The sequence below is a fragment of the Chroicocephalus ridibundus genome, chromosome 1, assembly GCF_963924245.1.
Source record: "Chroicocephalus ridibundus chromosome 1, bChrRid1.1, whole genome shotgun sequence".
NCBI classification, from domain to species: domain Eukaryota; kingdom Metazoa; phylum Chordata; class Aves; order Charadriiformes; family Laridae; genus Chroicocephalus; species Chroicocephalus ridibundus.
In genome coordinates, this window is record NC_086284.1 from 27,811,283 (window position 1) to 27,832,677 (window position 21,395).

General features: G+C 42.8%; 1 protein-coding gene across 14 annotated transcripts in view; it reads right to left on the bottom strand.

The window, feature by feature from the left end:
- The window catches only part of STARD13 (StAR related lipid transfer domain containing 13), a 312,543-nt gene that overhangs the window by 65,475 nt on the left and 225,673 nt on the right, over window positions 1–21,395 (bottom strand). The window contains exon 1 of one of the 14 annotated variants that reach the window (XM_063332635.1): window positions 13,618–13,781. The exons of 11 other annotated variants lie outside the window; for them this stretch is intronic. The gene's annotated coding sequence lies outside the window, so the exon portion shown is untranslated. Of the gene's footprint in view, window positions 1–13,586; window positions 13,782–21,395 lie in introns of those variants that run through there. 2 more of the 14 variants (XM_063332642.1, XM_063332651.1) reach the window with 2 other exon arrangements.

Here is a 21,395-nt window from a genome sequence, read left to right on the forward strand (position 1 = left end):
ATTAATTTTTAATCACATCTGGCAAGCGGCCTCAGAAGTCTCCAAGACTTTATGATGCCTTGAAATGAAAAGGGCAAAACGTTCTTCCCCATCATTGTGGAAGAGATCAGGGCATTAGCATCTGTAGTAAGTGTCAAAACCCTTCCGAAGCAGCCTTTAAGAGCTGTGCGCTGTCAGTGCTGTTTAAGTATGGCAGTCAGTCATGAGACCAATAGCACCGGTTCATCTTTACCACGATGATACCATACCCCTAACACAAATATGGCTTTCAGGAGATGGAAAAATGAGAAAGGACAGCATCACAAATGAGTTCCCAGGAATGTTAAGATGGAAGATTATCCTTAACTGAAATGTCATACATAGCTTTACTGTGGGTTTTTACCTTGGAATTACCTAGGAATTTATTTCATAAATATTTCATCCATAAATACACAAAATTTGTAAGAATTTTCGATCTCTTCAGCCAGCCTCCCAAAAAATAAATTTCTACTGAAAATACCTGTAATAGCCACGAAGAATTAAAAACACACAGTACTGGGCATCTACCTTGACTCCAAGCTATGATATATGTAGCTTGTTGTTGTGTACATCAGAGGCACATACTTTCACAGTACTCGCAGGGACTCCTAGTTAGGGGCAATTTCCTTTAATAAAAAGCACAACTGGGTATATTTAGAAACAATTTTAGGTTCCGACCTTATGTTTTTCCTAAAATCCTACATCCTAACTATAGTCAGAATCTTTTTCTAAGAAGCAATCTCCAGACGGCCAAATTCTTACTTCTGAGAATTATTTTTTTAATATCATTGCTGCCTCCTGTTATCTCAGATTCAGGAATGTGACCGTCTATGCTACAGAAGCTTCCAGGAGCTCGCTACAATAACCTTACAGTCATCTCTTCCTTTGTCCATTTTGGGCATTTGCACTAAAATACTTCAGTAGGGAAAGTAAATAATTCATCTGCAATGAGCACGTGCTACCTTGAGACTACCAGGTCTCTTCCTCTCTTTAATCATTTCCTTAGGATGATATGTTGATTCAAATAGGAAAATGTAGACCTGCAATCAAATACATAAGATGTCCTGAAAGAATTCCCAATTGGCCCACTATAAAGACATGAGGGTTAAGGGGGAGACACATCAGAAGTATTCAAATTTGGGATCATACTGAATATGTCCCTAATCTGAAGATATTTTGACACAACGTACATACTGGTTCATGCTGTCCCTTTTAAAAATCTCCTTCCGTCCTTAGGGTACGAGAGACTCTCTCCCTTAAGTGTTTTGTAACTGTAGATGAAAACGTAGTCAGTGCTTTACCTGTTAAAAAAATTCCCCGCTCACCCATGTTTCTTCCTGCATGAACACTCTGCCACTTGGAAAGCCCTCACATCCCTACCCACGCTGAGAGAAGTTACATTTTCAAAAGCAGAATTTAACTTCTGTCAAGTTTCTGAAGGAATCAGAAAAACTGCTTTTTTTAGTACTGTGCTCTTTGATTCAGGAGGGTTATTTTTCCACCAGTCTAGGAGGTGAGCACTGAAGGGCTTTCCGATTAATGCTCACGGCCTTCAGGTTAGATGTTTTTCCAAGGTTGCTCTGCTCCCTGAGGGCATCCTGTGAGATAAGGATACTGCTCCGACAGCCCGAGATGTTGCTTTGTGATCCCTCCTTGAGGAGACCCAGTATCACCCCAGATGGACTCTGCAGTGATATCCAACAGTGTGAAAACACACCAGAAGTCTCATTTGATAAATAATGAATATGAGTATATTTTTATTACTGTTCTGATGCAGAAACTGTATGACCCGCTGTGCAAATAGCAGAGTATGCTTTCTTTGAGACTTAACATTTTGGGTCAAGCTTTTCATGCAGAGATTTCTTTCCTGAAGTGTATGTGTACACAAGTCCTACTCCGTCCAGGAGACGATACATACACATTGGCAGTAACCGAGGACTTAGAATTGTTTCATACATGGAGTAAGACAGAGTTCCTCTTCCTGGTAACTCAAAATTGAAAATGGTTGTAGACTAGACACATCATACACTGGGAGTAAAAACTTCATTTTAGGAAACTAAAGCAATGCGATGTTAGGTTCCTGCTCTGAGCAGCTTCTCCCCACTGAGTACTAAGGGATCTGGGGAGACCCACCTCCCCAGGCTGAAGCCAGTCTCTGGCCACCACTCTCCTAAATCCCACTTTTAGAAGTGGTGACAGCACGAGAAAATCCTACGCCAAGTGGACACTCTGAGGATCTACCCAAGTGTATTATGGTGGATCACCACAGACTGAAACAGGGAAATGATTTTGCAGACTCAGACTGATAAAAAAATACTAGAACAGCTTTAGGAGGAAGCTGCCCAAGGTCAGAAAGCGAAGGATAAATCCTAAATTATAAATACTTTGGTGGGTTCCACATGCTAAATATTTTTGGCACTGTAATATATTCCATTTCTGTGACTTTTAGTGAACAATTTGTATCAATCTATTTTTCAAGAAGAAAATTACTTTTCAAGAGTAGCCAGTAGCATCTCTAGATGCCTTTCTTGAACTGCCAGTAGCTGAATTGCCCTTGGACAGTTCAAGACAAGCTCCAAAACAATGGAAAAAACTCCAGCTCATTCACAGTTAATCTTTTTTTTTTTTTTAAAATATATTGTGAAGAATAAACCATATGTGAGAGCCGTGATATTTTTATAACTGCAGACGGGGAGACACAGAAGGAGATGGAAGACGAAACACAGCATTCGTGAACTTCTAAAACTCTCCTTGACAGTACATACATTTTTAATATAGCTTGAGATGTTATATACAAGTTTATTTCTCTTTTGAATGTTATTTAATAGAAGCTACATAGAGTTAATAATACCTCTAACAGTGTCAAATAGGAGATGACCAAAATGTCAATTTATAAGTGCAGCATACTGATATATTTTTAGTCTTCTATAAGCTGTATAGTTGTTTACTATGCTTGATAAGCTCGGACGAAATTAATCCCTGGTTATCCATTTTCTGGGCCGGAATACATTATGGATGAATTGGCAGGGTGAGTCCCATATATTCCTTATGATGAGCTGCTCAAAATTTTCTCCGTATAATTACGTAAAAGATTTTATGGCAAACATAAAAATGTGATCCTTTTATGTCTGTCTCCACAACACAACACAACTCATAGAGCTTCACCTACTAATTCCCTCATAATGCTTTTAATTTCTGCTTGTGTTACAGTGTATTTCTACTATTGCTTCCTAAGGAAATAATATTCGTGTCACCTGTCTCTCTGGGACACCTTCCTGCACCCCAATATAACTTCAGAAGCTGTTGGCCAGTGTCAGTCATATCTGACAGGGGGATACAGGTCTCAAAGATATCATGTTTTAGAAAAGCTGGTGTTGGGTAGAGAAAAGCATACAAATTAGCATTCCAGTAAGGAAAAGGCATTTGTGGGGTGACCCACTATCCATGCTGAGAAGCAGCAGACAGTTGGCTGAAGAGCACACAGCACTCTGCACCAGCCACAGCGTATGTATCACTTTCCCAACAAATACATAAGGGGTGGGAGAGAGATACAGAGAGTTGCACTGGAAGAGGGAAGTAAGAACTTGGATCCAGTGAGGTGGGGTGGAAAAGGAATCCAAATCTGCAGGAAACTAGGCTACACTGATGCCAGTGCTCAGAATGCGATTCATTTAGCTCAATTTTACAATATTCTCTATGGTGGGAATAAAGGTCAACCACTACTCATCACTGGTCAATGGACTGCTCCAATTTTGGGCAGCTCCACAATGACTCATACAAGGAACATACCACTGCTGCATTCTTCGCCAGTGTTGCAGAAGTGACTGCATAATGTCCTCACAGCATTGTCCCTCATGTTGCCCTTACAGCCCCGTTCCTCTCACCCCTTCCTTCTTTAGAAACTCCAAGAGAAGAAGATGCTAAGGGGCTGTTGCACTGAGCAGGAGTTCTGTAGCCTACCCCTGCCCTGAGCTATGTACTTGCCTAGGCTGAAAAGTTCCTAAAAGAGGCAGTTGCAAGAAAGGACCCTGAAGCATCATATTTCCCAGTGCTACAGATCTACTAAGCTCCGGCACAAATGTCCCTAGAAGAGACAACAAAAAATGAGGAAACAATCAATCCCACAGAAAACCAACAAGCAGCCAGCCATTCCCTAAATACACATCAAGTTCATCATCTCTGGAGACTCATCCTCCCTTCCACAAACCACGTCACAACCAAAGGCTGTACAAAGCCCATCTACTACCAATACCAGTCAAAACCACGCAAAGCATCTACCAGAACAAAGCTTTTACTGAGCATTTCTTATGGTGTGAAGGGAGAAATTTGCACAAGTGCTACTATTCTTTGTGTTTCATTACAAACCTCAGCCAAAATCAGAACCCTGTAACAGTCAGTGCTGCTCAAATGTTCAATGACAAATGAGCTGGTACCTTAGAGAGTTTACAGTCCTCACAGACAGGCAGAAAAGGAAAGGATAAGAAACAAAAACACAGAGACTTACGGATGGTCATCTTACGAAGGCAGGAATTTAGCTCCTCTGAGTTAAATGTGGAAGATGTGAGCTCAATCCACGCAGAGTAGAGACCAAGAGGACCTCCTCCCTCTGGGGTGAGTGCTCTAATTCTTGGGTTATTATGCAAGAGGGAGATAAGTCACATCCATCTTCAAATGAGTAAATGGATCCCAACTGCATGGAGGTGCCAGCATTTATTTCCTATTGTTCCTCTGTATTCCCAATAGAAGAGGTATTTACTTGAATGAGGCAGACTGAATCATCCTTGGGTGGGTGGATGGATGGAGAGGGAAAACGGGTCTCCCTCCGCAGGTCTTCAGTTAAGCAACCGCTGCTCTCCTTAGACTGTACAAGGAACGTAAACAGCTATGACAAATGGACTGGACCATCTGCTTAACCCTGGGTACCTAAAAACCTGAATTAAATAGACTGGGTTCTCCGCAAGACACATTGCCTCTCTAGCAAATGCCAGGGTTTCTTGATTTTTCAGAAAAATACCATGGTATTGCTAATTATAGTGGGCCTGACTTTCATCTGGAATAAATTAGTGTTGTTGCTGCCAAAGACTGGCCCAGAAAATCCATGTAAAACTGCAGGATCCTTGCAAGAAAATGAGGCTCTGTGTTAGGTGGAGCCTTGTTGCTAGGAAGGCCTGTTGTTGAATGTTTTAATCCAAAAGATTAAAAACATGATTTCACATTATGGTCTCTGACTTAGCATGGTAAACAGCCTTCAAAACCACAATCTAGTAACAGTGCCTTTGTCCCTGCTTGCCATCAATGGCAGGCTCTTTTCTCTTTCTTTTTTTTTTTAGTGTTATCCACAAAAATAAAACAGAATAAAACCAGAAACCAAGTGCTTTTTCAAAGGTAGAACATAATTTCATCTTTAAGGCAGAGAACAGAAAAGTGTGGGCTTTCTCTGACTGTGGACTTCTTGTAATTTAACTGAAGATAAATATTTAGATAACAACCAATGGGATATTTAATTGTCAGGAACTATTGTATTTAAAGAAAGTGCTAGAGATTTTCAGACTTGTTTTCCTATGTGTGTTGACAACCCATTCCCATCATTTACACTCTGTATGACATATAAATACAATCACTGCTATAATTTGTAAATTGTTAATATTAGGACTGCAGAGATGGCTATGCTTTCAGCTCTCTATAAAAAAGACAGCTTTTACATCAACATCTGGCTGAACTTCCATAACTTTCCCATCCGCTATTTGTATTTCTCCTCCTTCTCCTCGGCCTCCCTGTTTTTTTCTTCTCATTGTTTCCCTGCCTGATTTCATCCGTGAAGCTGCACAGTCTGGCTGCTCTTGGCTCCTGTGATACTCATAAACCACGAAACAAATAAACACAGGGGGAAAGGACAAAACCAAAACCAGGAGGATATTTGGTAAATCTAACTATGTGGATCTCTCCTGCCGTGCACGTAATCAGGCAACGGCACCACCGGAGCCGAGACATGGTATCCCACCTACGCTTTCCATCCTCTCCCCTGCTCGGTTTGTGTGAGAATGAAAGGTCTTCAGGTCAGGATCACGACTTCTCATAAACGTGACCAGCACTCACAGAAACAGAACTGGCAATGGGACAATTGGTTCATTAAACGCTACTGTCCTAAGTCAGGGACTAACCCTTAGACCTGACAAACCCACAACGGGTAGAACAAAAGTAAAAGATTGTTGAATTTCAGGAGCTACTCTCAGTGCTGTTTCAGATTTACTTTTATTTGAGGGTAAGTTTTCCGTATCTCAGCTTATCTAAATGTAAAATAAATTCTATAATAGTACTTAGATTAAAGAGATCCTGTGAGTATTACTAATTGGAATTTGAAATCTCTGGAGGAAAACCACCATGGAGTATCTAATAACTGGAACTGCATGGACAGAGTCTCCAGTTGGTTACCAGTAAAGCTAGAGATAAGATACTAGGTTAACAGATACAGCAAAAGAACTTTAATAGGACATGCATGTATCAGTAGCTAAAGTATTCAATGACTTTATCAGCACGCATTTGTCAAACTTTGTTGGGTTTTGTGTACAGCCACAGAAACGACTCCAAAAGGATCAAAAGAATGCTATATCTCATACCTGAAAAATAATTTTACTCCAAGAATAAGAAAATGAAACCACTTCTCACAAAGAAAAATGAACTTGTAAGATGATGCAGCTCTGAAACAAATTACATATATTCTACTAATCAATAAAATACAGTTGCCAAGGCAACACTGACATCAGAAAGTGAAGTACAGAGGTTTGTCTTACATAAACACATACACATACCAATATGTTATGTGAACTTTTGCAATCTAGCAGTGACTTCAAGGAAAAATATGTTTTTACAAAAGAACACATATTTTCCCAGGCTTGATAGATTCTTGTGTAAGAGCTTTTATGAGATTTTAGACAAGTTGTATTTTGTTTGGTAGTCTTTGTTCTTGTTCTTTTCTTACTGGAAAGAAAGAAATGTTGGGAAAAAATTGCTTTCAATGAAAATTAATTCTCTCTATTGAAGTGACTTAAAACAGTGACAACTGGATGGAGGAAGAAACTCTACCAAAGCATTTGAATATCAATCCTGAGCATAGTTAAGACTAAAAAGTTTGAATTTGTAGATCCTACTTGTATACATTATGCAGATCTCAAGGGACAAATTCTCAGTACCAAGACTGTAAATAAGAATGTATTTTTTTGCACAGTACCTACAATTCTCATTATATCTGTCTTTAACCTGAAGGCTCTGTTCTGCTGCCCTATTCACAACTACTGTAAACCCTCTGAGCTGAGTGGAACGAATCCAGAACCAGACGCTACCGAGGATGTCTACAGGTGATACCAGCGAGCCCCTTCTAATGTCTAAAATTGTATTTAATTTGAACAGTTGAGGATATTATTTCATAGCTCACTAGCAGAGCCTCTCGGTACAAATGTAGGTTGCTGGTACAGGCTGCTTTTTTTCCCTGTAGCTAAATAAAGCCCAGGTTTCTCAGTAGTGTTCACAACTCCTTGCCCCTTTTTGCAAAAACCGTGGCCAATACTCATTAGTCGTAGGATACCACCTCACGGCTCCCTAAATTACTTCTCATGTTTCACCCATCTGTGTGCTCAGCCACCTGGAGCTGGCAGATATTTTCCGAACTTGGATGCCATAGCAACCGGGGCTGAGGAATTAAGGCAGAACTATAGCTGTCTATTGAATTCGCTCTGGAAGCTCGGGTGGGCAATATAAATGTAATATAGATAAATAATATGAAGCATGAGGGTGTTTGACTGCTGGCTCAAAGGTCGGCCAGCATGCTCATTATCAGTACTGGGCTTTCAAGACTCTATTTTCTGAAAGATTATTTTCAAACAGTTTTTTAAAATGAACTAGTTTAACTTGTTCAGCACCTAAGTTCACTGAAAAACTCCAATGGAGATATCCCACTGAGATCTGGGTCAGCCTCCTACTTTTCAGTTTAGTTAAAATGTGAAGTTAACTCTATACAGCTGTATGAAATGTTCTTGTAACGATAAACTTGTGGTGTTTTTACAAAGAACTGAGAATATGGGATGGTATTTTCAGGTATGTATAAGCAATTACAGCCCAAACGAAATAGTGTCTTCATTCTTCATTGAGTTAAGTGATGAAAAGACTGACTATTATGTGTGATTACCTCTTCTATTAATTTGGATGTATAAATTAGACATGTTCCCACAAGCCTATGGAGATTTAATGCACTATGTAAGTGCTAAATATTAACATACATCTATATTTTGAAGTCAGCGATTCAGAAGCACAAGAGATGTACACATCATTGTGCCTGTACCTACCACATTTGCTCCTGGTCACCTGTGTACATATTCCCGCAAACCAAATTAGGACAACAGAGCTGCCCAAGTAGGTCATTAGCCGCAGGAGGCATGTACCCTTGTGACAAACCAACATCTCCTGAACAAATAATTTGCTGAATCCTTCTTCTCTGACACGAGAGGACCCATTCCCTGTTCTATGTGTCCAAGCCAGGACACACAGACACAGAGACACACGGGGGGAAGGAGTAATGCCTGGATGCTATGCTCCTCTGCACTGAAAAAGAAGGTGCAGAGGTGCTTTTTGGAGTTGGGGTTTAGGATGCAGGTATGGGGTCCCAGGGACCCAGGCAGCAGAGGGTAGGTGCAAGCTCCAAATATTTCCCCAAAAGTAACTCAGGTGGGACCACGCTGTGACTTTTTCAACTGTACATCAGGGTCATGGCTGGCAAAGGACTGCCATTTGCAGTTTTCATCCCTGCTCAGAGCCTGCGTAACAAGTGATAAAGCATGTAGCACTCCTGTTTCCCCCAAAGTCACCCCCAAATGGAAGAGCCTATTCATACAGAGTAGGTAAGTCCAGTTTTTGCTCCTCCCACAGCATTCCACGAAGATGCTACAGCCACCAACCCCTTCTGCAGGACCACCAGTTCCCATTCACCTTCTGCCCAAATGGTTGGCTGTGTTGGCAGATTTCAGGAACTGAGACAGCACTAACCAGTGATTTCACAAGACCTTCCATTTCATTTGCAATTCAGCAACTCAATTCCACCTTTAAAAGACAGCGACTGTTGCTTTTACCCGTAGGTGGAAGACCATCTCCACAAAAGTCCCCTCAATCAATCCCTTACTTTTGTCTATTATGTCCACAGATTTAGCAGAAGCTTTTACGTGACACAGGATGATTATGTTTTACTGAGTCTACTTGCCTTCAAAAGCATCAATAAATCAACAAACCAGAGGTAATTAAGGAACAAAACAATGCGAAGGTCTTGATTTAAATACGCAAACCCCAGAACATTCAGGACTCAGCCTCAGCCCATCCTGTCTGTCCCTCTGTGCAAAAATGTTCTTGAAACAGTGAGTGAGCTTAGCTCGTCTGGATGTGTTCCGTGGATGGAAACTGAGTTTAATGTAGCTCCCCTGGCTTTTATCTGCTTAAATCAGAATCCTGTTACTATTCTAACTTTACGATCACATAATTAAAGCAATGTCCTAGCCAAAAAAAATTGCCTGGGTGGCCTGAATATTATACCCCCATATTTTTTATGAGGTGACCTTTCTGTTGAGTTCAAGAAACCATGCTTGATCACTAGATTTGGGTGGGAGTTTTGCTTGCGAGGATTATGAGTACCTTACAAGCAAAGCCTGCTGGATTTATGCATAATTTTTCACTAAAGGTACAAAACAAGTAGCCGTCAACTTAATGCCACTTAATGCTGAAGGCTTTAAAGGGTCACATAAAGTCATCCTTTTTATGGGACAGCAAAAATTCATGATTCTAGGTTAGGGTTATAAATGAATAAGTAAATCACATACGCATTGCATTCACTTGGCCTCTACTCCAAACTTATTTAGCACGTAACAGCTTTGCTGTTGCCGTATGTCCTGCACAGACATTAAGTAGGAGGTTTTATAATGTTCCACAGCCTACAGAGCTCCCTCCTCCCCCTTTTTTTTTAATCTAATTTTCTGTTTTTAACAATATCTGATAAGAGAACAAGAGGCAGCTGTAGCTCTACCACCCAGCCTATGCTTGTCATGTACTATATGGCAAACTACAAAAGGGTGAAATTTATTAAAAAATGGAATAATATACAATGTCTGCGAAATACCTTCTGAGATATTTTACCTGTAGGAAGTAGTGCACTCAGGAAGGCACCTTTGCAGTGGCCACACAAAGGATGTTTCCGGGTAATGAAGAGACTTAAGAGCTGACTAATCATAGTGTAGGGGCCGTGCAGGCAGTAGCAAAAATGGCTGGAGCCTGAGCACACCACCGAATCATAGAATCGCTCAGGTTGGAAGGGACCTTTCAGATCATCTAGTCCAACCATCAAGCTAACTCTGACAAAGAAACCATCACTAAACCATCCTACAAATCCTTGCAGAAGAGGAAGGGTTGGGGGCTGGCAGTCCCCAAATGTGCTCCAAATTAGCAGGAGAATGCAGTCCCAGTGGATGAAAAAAAGGGGTTTGCATTGGCTTAGACCACTTTTTTCCCCCTGCAAGATTAAAGGGAGACACTGGACTTAGAGTGGATCTATTTTCCAGCACTATCTCATTTAGAGTCCTCTCGACGAGGAAGGCAGTCCCCCTCAAGGACCCCATGATAAAGGCAGATCTTCTAAAGAAGACACCAGGGCACTAGATTTGCTCTCAGTGGCATACCTGAGGAAAAGAACCGGTACCTTCACCTGAAACCCACTGCACTACCCACTGCCTTCCTCGACTAGATCTACCAAAAAGCAGGAAAGGCTCAAACTCAATTAATCACGAGCAAAACCAGCTGCCTCTCTGGGAGTGTCCCAACAAGAAACTCTTCTCTGGAAGGATGGCCAAAACAGGTAGTGGCCGAAAAGGAGGCTGAGAAAATTAAGAAAGTAGAAAAGGTTACACTTAATCTAAATTCCTGTAAACTTACAAATCAGAGGTCAACACATGAGTAATAAAGAAATGTCTGACAGCCTCAAGAAATAAACATCCTCAAGAAATAAACAGACACGGAAAATGAGCACACATCAAGACAGCATGATGACTGGTGAAGCCAAAGAACCTCGGTGGGCTGAAAGACACTGCAGGGCAATACACAGGATGCTGTTTGGAAGGGAGGTGATGCTGGGTTTGTTCCTGGGATACTGTTTAAGCACAACGATGAATAGCTCCTACTAGTCTGATAAAAATACTTGATAAATATGCGAAAGCTTTCTCAGCAGCTGGGGTAAAGTAGATCTTTCTTTCTTTCTTTCCTACTCTGTCAATGAAGAGGAATGCCTTGACTGTACTAAGTGGTCGTGTTTGTGAAACTGGATGTGATGGGAGAGGCACAATGTTTTTCCCTTTCTCCAAGTTTGTTATGTGACCCTGCACTGGACATGCCATTGTAACCATCAGTAGAGGACCCTGCGAAGAGATTGATGGGTGCAAAATGAAGTACTGTTGTCAACTGAAAGATCCATTTTCTCCCAATTTTTGTTAAACCTAAACACAGTAGCAGTGCACTGACTAGGAAATGTATCCCCCCACTCTCGTTTCATCATACGAAAATGTTGGCACTGATTCCCTGCGACATGAAAGCAAATATCTGCAGATATGCCTGCTATATAACAAGCGACTGTCATGCCGTGATGTGAGACTAATTGATATGAAGGCAAACACCTTGACAGACAGGCAGGCAGAGCACACACAAAAATAACAGTCAGGTAAAGGAAAGACAGTGATGTACAGCACATCCCGGTTGTCTCTACCGTGCTTGACAAACTCTTTATTCCTTCCAAATAAAGAAACACCAGAAATTATGGCTATTTTAGCAACAAACATCAAAAGAAAACTGTATCATCATCCTAGTGTACAGATCTTGCGTGCCAAAGCGGGATGAGCTATTTCAGCAAGCCCTGCACACTGAAAACAGACTTTTCCCCCAGACCTTTCATGAATTCTTTCCTCTCTCTTCAGTAGCAGTGCCCATCATCACCCAAGCTACTGGCCAGCTAGAGACTTGGGTCCATTTTTGTCCATTCCCCTTCAGACTTGTGCACATCATAATTTCCAAAACGTGCCCAGTGGTAGTGGAAGCAGAACCCGCAACTTTTAGCTGACTGAGACCCATAAAGAAGCAGCAAATCTCTGGTGGGGCGTAGTAGCAAAGGCAGCGGCAGGACATACCGGGCTGTCCAGCACCGTCCAGTCCCCTTTGAAGGTGCCAACAACCCTAACCAGAACAGGATGTCAGGATAATGTAAAGAATCCACTTTTTTTTCCCCCCAGTTGTCCCTGCCATCAGTCACCGTGCCCCCTCCCCCTAAGTAAATGAAATCAATCAGCAGGGATTTCTGTAAAATACATAAAACAGTCATCTTCCAGACTCTACCAGAAGATAAATGGTTCCAGACATTGGACTGCAGCCATTTTCCCACACATGCTACAGTGTTTTGTCATCCATATTGGGCCATAATAGTGAGTGGGTTTTGTTGGTGGTTTTTTTTTCTTTCTCAGTCAGCAGCCAATGCTTCTGCTTCTAACTCGTACATTAAAACCACTGCAACAAGAGTAATTTTTCTGTACAATTTGTAATAGAACACTTTCGTTCCCAATAATACAGTCTGGGGTCTTGTACAGAACTTCGACACTTTTCTGATACAGCTAATATCTCCTTATCGCTCCCAGCTGCAGCTTCATGAACCGTTTTGGGATTAAAACCTATCACCCCAAATACGAGCCACTGAACTGAAACGAGCATGAAGCTATGAGCACTGCAAACCTTATCTGAGAACCTGCTAACAAGAAATAATAGGATTGCTTACAATATCTCACGCTGGCTTTTCTGCTAGTTTCAAAGAAGGATACAAATACATGACAGAAGATGCATCACAATGTGAGTTTACAATTAATTTTAACGTATTTTAAAGCAAGTCCTTAATAAATCTGTTAACGTAAAATGCACTTTGGAAAGAACCATGGGGCTTTTTCATTATTAAGAAATGTGCAACCAAATTCTATCCTTAATTAAATCAGGAGTAATTTTATTAACTGCAGTAGACTTAAACCTGACTTACATCAGTGTAAGTGAGGGTAGGATTTAGCCCCGGGGTGTTTATACACTGTAGTTCCAGTTAGTTTAGATCTATTTGGGTGGGAACTCCTTTCCCCTTTCCAGAAAAAATATTCTTGCCTACCCTTTTTCACCTCACAACTGGGGCCAAAGCAGTCATTTCTTCTAAGATATTTTTCAGAAAGGTTACAAACAAATCTTATCCTCGACAGGAGATGACCTTATTAAACAAAACCACCCTCTGAAGTGATGGACACCAGCAGTTTTAAAGTTTGTTTACAAGTTTTTAAACAAGCCACCTCAAAAAGATAAGCTTATTTACTTACATCTTAAAAAAAACAACACAACAAAACCCAAAAAACTGTAAGTAAAAGCTATTTTATAAAGGAGCTACTTATGTCTGTTTTCAAAGCTGAAAAGCCCTTCCAAACAGTACTAGCTGCTGTATTAAACATCCCTGCTACAGTATAGAAACTTACTGACCACAGATATCCTTGGGCTTCACTGTACCTTTGAACCAAAATCACTTTCTTCTGTACTTCATTTTCTGCTCTCTTGAAATCAGATTCCCAGTTTCTGACAGATGGCTCCTCTGTCACCGAGCGCTGCTTCCGCCTCCTTATCGCTGCCAGCTAATACTTCCACGATGCTTAGCTGTTGTCTGCGGAGCTGTGCTCTACATCATTTCTACTCTGATCAATGCTCCGCTTGGTTTTAGGTTGGTTTCTAGTCCCGCCTCCTGCTCTTGAAGAAACGAAAACTCACAGCTGGATTTTCTATAAATCATCCCTTCTAACAGTGGCTGAGCAAGTACGGCAAATACTACAGCTAAGACCTGCTGCTCTATTTGAAACTTCAAAAACAATTCCTCATCTTAATGATGCACACATGAAAGTTAATCATGTACTAAAATCACTAATACTGAAAAATAGTGGCCAGATAATTGTGACCTTCAGGGCTTAGAAGCTGATTAATGTAATACAAAACTCCTCTCTGTTCCAGAGGGGGAATATGGTAAAACACACTGCCTCGCTGAACTGCTTTATATAATGTTTCGCTTTGAACAGGAGCTTGTCATTCTTACAAAGATAAATTTACATTTACAACGCGGAGCTTTCTGACAGACTAACCCAGCGTACATACTGTTTAGGCTACCAGCCCTAAGCTTGAAAGAGCCTTTACCATCGCAGCAGCTCTTTTGAAGTGTGGGCAGGAAATACTTTTATTTTCTGCACAGCACCGAGTGCACTACAGAGCGCTGAACTCATTATCATGTTTAACAAAGCGTAGAGTATAAAAGCAAGGTGGTACCATAAAACCAGCGCTGCGAACTTTGTTCCCATGAACAGAGCAAAACAGAGACGAGTTTCTGTAAACTGCAAATTGTTTTAATCCTCCACCCTCCAGATCTTAAGAGACGGTGCTGTGGAAATTAAAAAATGACTGGGCAGACCTTCATACAGTCTGAATGGGCTGCAAAATCCTGGGGTTCTTGGGTTTTACTACAGTGAGAGACGCATCCCGGCTGCAAGTGTTGGAAAGGCTAAAACTGGCTCCTTCCTCGCTAGCAGTTGCTCGTGTCCTGGTGGCACACACAGTCCCCTGCCCGCTGCCCACACTGACGAGCAGCTGAGCTGCTGCCATACCTCGATCAAGGACCCCCTCCAGTTTCAGCTCCACCAGCGGCTCGGGGAAGGTGCAAGCGCAGCCTGTGCCGGCACCGGCTTTTCCCCAGGTGTGCCCTTCAGATCCCAGCAAGCAGGGACCTGGGGGCTTCCCCAGCCAGGAGCTGGAGCTGGACAATTGCGTTACCAGTTGCGTACGAGTGGATCTCGTCCCTTTTTGACGTCGTTTCTGCCCAACCCTAACGTGTTCCAAAAACGTAGTGGAAAAACATGAAAAAAAGCACTTCTGTCTACTTACACCAATTCTCTAACCACTTCATTGCATTCTCACAAGTGCCGTTTTTCCCGCACGATGGATGACTTCACAGGCTCTGTCACTTCCCATTTAATCCTCTTTTTTTTTCTAAGCTGAAGGATCTCATCTGTTTTGCGCTGGGGGTGGTCAGCCTGGCTGCCCGTCCCTGCACGTACTCCTGCTCCCATAAGCAACGGAGTTCATGTGAGCTCTTTGGTTCACATGGTAGAAGGCGATGTTACAGCACCCGAGCTCAAGCCCTGCTCCCAGTCTGTGACTGCCATTTGTGGAAACAGGCAAATATTCTCATTTTCTTTGCTTACAGTTCTGCAGACAGTAACCGAGGACGCTCAGTTGTCATCTTGTGATCCGACAGCCCTCCACAACCACCACGAGTGGCCTGCACACAAGAACTTGAGAACACCTGCGCCAAACAAATTTCCAAATGGTTACTAGCCAAGCAGCCTAGAAGAAAGCGGTGTGGATTAAGTAGCCAGGAATGCTCTGAGCCGAGGGCAGCACCACTCCGATGCAGCTACTACTCTCTTAATCAGCAGCCGTAAGACACACAGGTCCTGGGCCCCCGTCCAAGCAGCTGTGACTCAGACTGGAAGTGCTGCAACGACAGTGCTCTCCTGTGGATGCACTGGTCGATCAGTGCCAGCAGCTTGATGATGGAGAGTGAAACGAGAAGGGGAGAAGCACCATCCCTGCACCCGATCCAAATATGTAATGGCAAATATAATTAACCTGCTTTTCCTGCTGTACATTCAATACTTATCAGCTGTCAAAGCACACACAACTGATTAAAATTACTTGCTTGACCTTTAAAATGTACTTGAAAATCCATAAATGAGACCAATCAGTGGTACATACCCATTTGAATAATAACAGAATTTTGAATCTCTAGCAAAGGCTGTAAGAGGCGATTAAAGGCTTGATACCACAGTATGACATGCACTACATGAACCTGGGATGGGGATCTTCCATGGACTTTTGCCAAGCATTTTGTCTGCTGCCTGGAGTAATATTTAGGGCACATACAGGGCAAGATTTACTCTTTCTCTGCCCTGAGACTCTTGACCATCACCTGAATAACAAGGAAAAAAGCGTGCTGCAGGTAAAAAGAACTATATTTACTCTTGAATCTACATCATTCTCCGTGTGCTTTGGTTCCAGACAGTGCACTGTCCTTAGGGATGAATAAGGTCTGCTCCCACCACTAGTCCACCTTCAGTTCACAGGCTCAAACTACAGTAAATCCGCAATAAACCAGCAAAACGTGGTAGCATAGATGTTGGTTTATCAGGACTGTTTCCCTCTGCAAATCTTCTCTTATTGGGCCACGCTGTTTGGCAATTGTGAACACAGTGGCCTGGTATGGCTGAACATGATGGACAGGGAATGAGCTTAGGTCCTGGGAGCCAGATCATCTGCACTGCTTACCTGCAAGCTATTTGCTGGTTCTCTCTCTGGCTCTCTATTTGAGCACTCCAACTAACTTTCTCCTAAGCAGTGTGAACATGAGTCAGCCTACGTCCCCTTGCCGTGGGATCCTTGACCCTTCTTGGTTTGGTAGCACAGATGTTGCCCCAGGAATGAAGGACAGTAGGATAGTTCCTCCTGCTACTGTTGTGCGGATACTGCAGCCCTCACTTCCCCCTCACCTGGAGATAGTCATGAGATCTGCTGCGACTGGATACCAGATCTAACCGCCACAAAAAATCAGAGAGTGCTTCCCAAACTGTGACTCCATAGGTCAGGTCCAAGAGATCACATGTTGCTAATTAGTCTCATTAAAAAGTGCTTAGAAAATGTCATATGAAGTGCAAGACTTGGAGATCTGAAGATTTATTCAATTGGCAGGATGATTGCCCAGGTGTTCAACAAGCAAGAAAGCTCTGCTGTGGAAGATCTTCATTTGGGCCTTCAGACCTGTAGGCTCTCCCTCTGCTGACACTTGGGGAATCACCAGAAGAAACACGAGCAAACATTTGGGTGGGCGGACTTTTGTCAGAGAAAGACTTTTCACCTTGATGTAAAGAGCTGCTTTGCCAGGAGCTAGGACTCCATCCAAGGACCTCAGTGCTCACAGACCCTGTGATGAAAGTATGGCAGAGGGAGCAACCGCAGAGCCCCACAGGCTCTGGTGAAAGTCTGCCCTGCCTTGTCCTTAAAAAATGATGATGATAAAATCACAGGGCCCTGGGGTGATTCAGGTTGGAAAGGCCCCCACAAGGTCTCAAGTCCAACAGCCCCTTTGGTCCTCTGGCCCTGCTGAAACACCACGTTCACAAATAGTTTCAGCTCCCCACAACTGCACCCGGGAGGGAAGGAGGAGAACAAATTACTTGCCGTTTTCCCCCAGCAGCTTGTAAATAGAAAAGCTTGGCCTTCTCAGTGCAACCAGGATGGCTACGCCTGCTTGGCCCTGGACTCTTTTTGCGAGTTGAATAAATTTAATATGCTGAGCGTTCTACCATGAGGCTGTCGGGGGAAAAGTTTTAATAGTTTAAAGGCACTCTGACTGCTGTGTATTTGCATATGATGCGGTAAACAGAATTATTAAAAACTTTATATTTTGCATCTTAAAACTCTTAAGATACTCAAGAATACATTATTTCTTCTTACTGCCAGAGTTTGCTAAGACAATATGCATGAGCTGCTAGGTAGATGTGGAAACACCTTCAGCCTCTTGAGAAGAAGCAACAGGTATGAGGACACTGCTGGAAGGATGTGCAAGATGAAGATGCTGATCTACGAAGATGAGCACTCAAGTCTCCCAATATCTCCCCCTCACTGCTGATCTGTGGCCTCACTCCTCTGCTGGTTGTGAGCTCCATTTTCAGCTGAGACTTCTTCACAGGTGGGCTACACGGTCCTGCAGCTCAAAGGCTGTTTTCCATCATTGGTGTTTAGCCTCCAATTGCAGGCATTGAGCCTTGTTCTGCCCGTGGACAGGAGACTAAAACACAGCCACTGTTTCAATCTCCTTTGATAAAATAAGCCATTTCCCCTCCACCAACACAAGTATTGCAGGTGGAGCCCCACAGCACCATGTACTGGAAATACATCACCGGAGATGGCCGGAGTGCCTTGCCACGCCACATTTTGGGAGTGACTTGCAATTATTCTCCAGTCTGCAAACACATTCAAGCCTTTGATCTCCTCCGTTGCTCCCAACTGCCAGCCTCCCAGATTATGCCAGCAGTTCCTGCTGCTGTCCCCTGTCACGGTACCACGCCACCGATAACCACCGCACAACCGCAAATCCAGCTGCCCACACAGGCCGGGCACACGGAGCTGCTGCCCCACCGCTCACCGCTTCCCTTTCATCCCGGTTTATTATCGCATGTCCCGCGCTAACCCTGGCAGATTCTGGAGGAGAACTCGAGACAAAGGTTTTATTTGGTGCTACCAGGACCAGGCAAACCTTGTCCTCAGGTTTCCCCTAAAAACAAACACACACATACTTTTTCCTAAAGATAATGAAATTTTGAAAAGTTAGAGATGAGGGAACATAAGGTGCTGCATAACACAGATATGCTTTCATAAAAAAAGGCAAGGGAAAGGAAAAATATGTGGGTTATTACTATCTGAAACTCTGTCTCAAAATGGATATTTCAAGGCAAAATCGAAAGAAAAAAGGGATTTGAAAATTTTCCATCTAAAGCAGAAAATTGTGATGATAATATGTTGAGTGAGGACTTTTTTCCTGGGCAGTTTTCATGCACTAGATGCTCTTACCCAAGACTGCCATTTCCCAAAGGCCTCCTGAACTATTTGTCATCCATTTACTATTGCAGTGGTTATGTAAAGTAGGACAGTTGTACTATCTCCACCTGATGAGAAAGCCATACGCTTTCGCATTTTAATATAAAACACATTCTTTGAAGGATCAAAATATGTATTACCTAACTTATTTTTCAGGAAAACCTCTCTAATTTATACCTGGTACTCATTTAGCTTTTCAGAGTCTTTCTCCTGCTGGAAAATCTCTGGAGTTTACATGGCATATCTCTGTGTCACATGTGTTCCCTTTAATAGCCAACATAAATGTTTTTCAACTCTGAAGTCTACAGCTTGAGTCTCACTTATGAAAGTCAAGCAGAGCCTCTCTGCTTTACTCATCACGCGACCGAGCCATTGCTGATCTACCCGCCTGCCTGGCTGCAATGCAGGGGCTCCCAGGGCCCAGCACAAAGCAGTTTGCTTTGGTTTCATCCAACCCGGTGATAAATCCCATCCTGATTCCCAACGCTTTTTCAGCAAGCTCCGTTCTCCAATATTTTCCCCTTCCTGGGGACCAGCTCTGTTGCGTTCAATTCAGTGGCATCTCCTCCTTGCCTCTCCGCTCCCGCAGGCTGGGACCTGACAGACCGTGGCCGTATGCTCACGCTAACGTGATCCTGTGGGATAAAACATCTCCAGGGGCCCCAAAATGTCACTTACTACACTTAAATCACAGCAGCCCCATTTAACATGAGGTTCAGTTTGTGCATGGCAGAGGCATGGTACTTCATTCCTTCGTTCAAATGCTTCAAAGAGCTCAGAAATAAAAATTCTTGGAATTGCTGAATGAGCCAAACTTTTTTAAAAGTTTATATTAAAATGTGAATCACTGGCTTGCTTCAGGGAAGGAAAAAAAATCTTGTTTTCAGGAAAAAGTTAACTGGGTGTCCTGAAAATCAGTAATTAAAAACACCACTAACAGACAATAATCATCTGGAGTGCTAATTTCCTTCTGTACATAAAAGGCTTAAAAAGGACAGAGTAAGAGAGAAAAGTTCAGCATCAGCGTTCGCCTCAAGACCCAGTGCACCCAGGGGCTGGCTCGGGATCCCTCCTGCAGGGAAAGGAGAGCTAGAAAAGTAATTTTTGTTGCTGTGAAGAAAAGTTGGATTTCTGAAGCTATATGCCTGCTCCGTTTACAATGACCTCAGTGACCTGAAATGTCACCCCTGAGAGGCATCATCGTCACCGCTACCACCCCCCATGCACGTGTCGGAGAGAAGTGCCACCGCCCTGGGCAGAAAATGCAGCTCCTGTTTGCAGTGTAACAGTACAAGACTGGAGGCAAAGAATATGGTTTCCAAATTAAATAGCGGGAGTAATTTCTGCCGACCGGATGTAATCACTCCCCTTGTAAAAGAGCTGTGGAACACTTAATGGTTTCAAGCACTAAGACCTATGGAAACAGAGCCTTCCCCAAATACCCAGCCAAGTCCTAGCTTACCGTTGGCTTGGGGAGCAGTAAATGGCCGAGAACACATCCTGTACTGCCTAAAACTTCAAGGGCCTCTTTCCAAATACTGCTCTAGCTGGACTGCCGATGTTTCTGAAATCAGGTACGGTCGCTGCCCAGGGTGAAATGTCTTTCATCTCTCACCGGAGCTGTACTTAACGCACTGACTGAGCCACAGCCCTAAGTATAGATTTTCCACCATCATATCTCACTCAATGCCAGGTCTGTGACTATTCCAGATAATTTATCTGACAAGACAACTGTAATCCCAAACACCCTGTTTATGAGCAGGGATGATCTGAGACTATGTAAAATACATCAATTTAAACGCGGTAGGATATATGGCGTCTCAGAGTTGACATGCTTCTGACATTAATTTTCTTAAGGTCTGACAAAAACACATTTCCAGATCAGAAATAAGAAGCAGCATCTAAATGCAGAAATGTTTTAATTATGGGCAGAACGCTCCCAGCATCCGAAAGCCTCTTCGTAGAAAGCGCATTGAGTGAAATATGCCAGGCCTTAAGTACCCTATGGCAACTCAGCTCCTACATTCATATGCAAAAATTCATAACCATACTCACAAAAACAAAGACAAGCAAAACTGTCCACAGAGCAACTCTCCTGTTGCAAGATTTTTACTAGTGCAGCCTAGAGCTTGGGAGGAAACAAGTGTCCCTGAACCTCCTCTTTCATTTCTACTAAAACCATGAAGTTTTCAGAGCGTATCCATATACCTAAGACTTCCTTCAACGAAACCAAGTCCAAACAAGGCTAGAAGACTTCGCTCACCTCTTGCAGATTATCATGCATTTCCCAGAGATTTTAAGGTGGGATTCGTTAAAATAAAGAAAGGTGCTGCTTATCACAGGAGAAGATTGTCCCTAAGCAACAGGAAAAGACAAAGTTTTTCTGCAGAGCCCTGCCTCAAACATCAGCAGAAAAAAATGCTTACATGCTGACAATTTATCTGAGGAACTGCTCTGGAGCTTAACAGGCCGTAATCAAGACATCAGAGGTTTATTTTGAACAAGCACTTAGGGAACAGAGATGAATTCTCAATGTTAGCGGTGCCAGTCAGTACGTGATTCTCCCATCCTCACACCGATGGAAGACAAAGCAA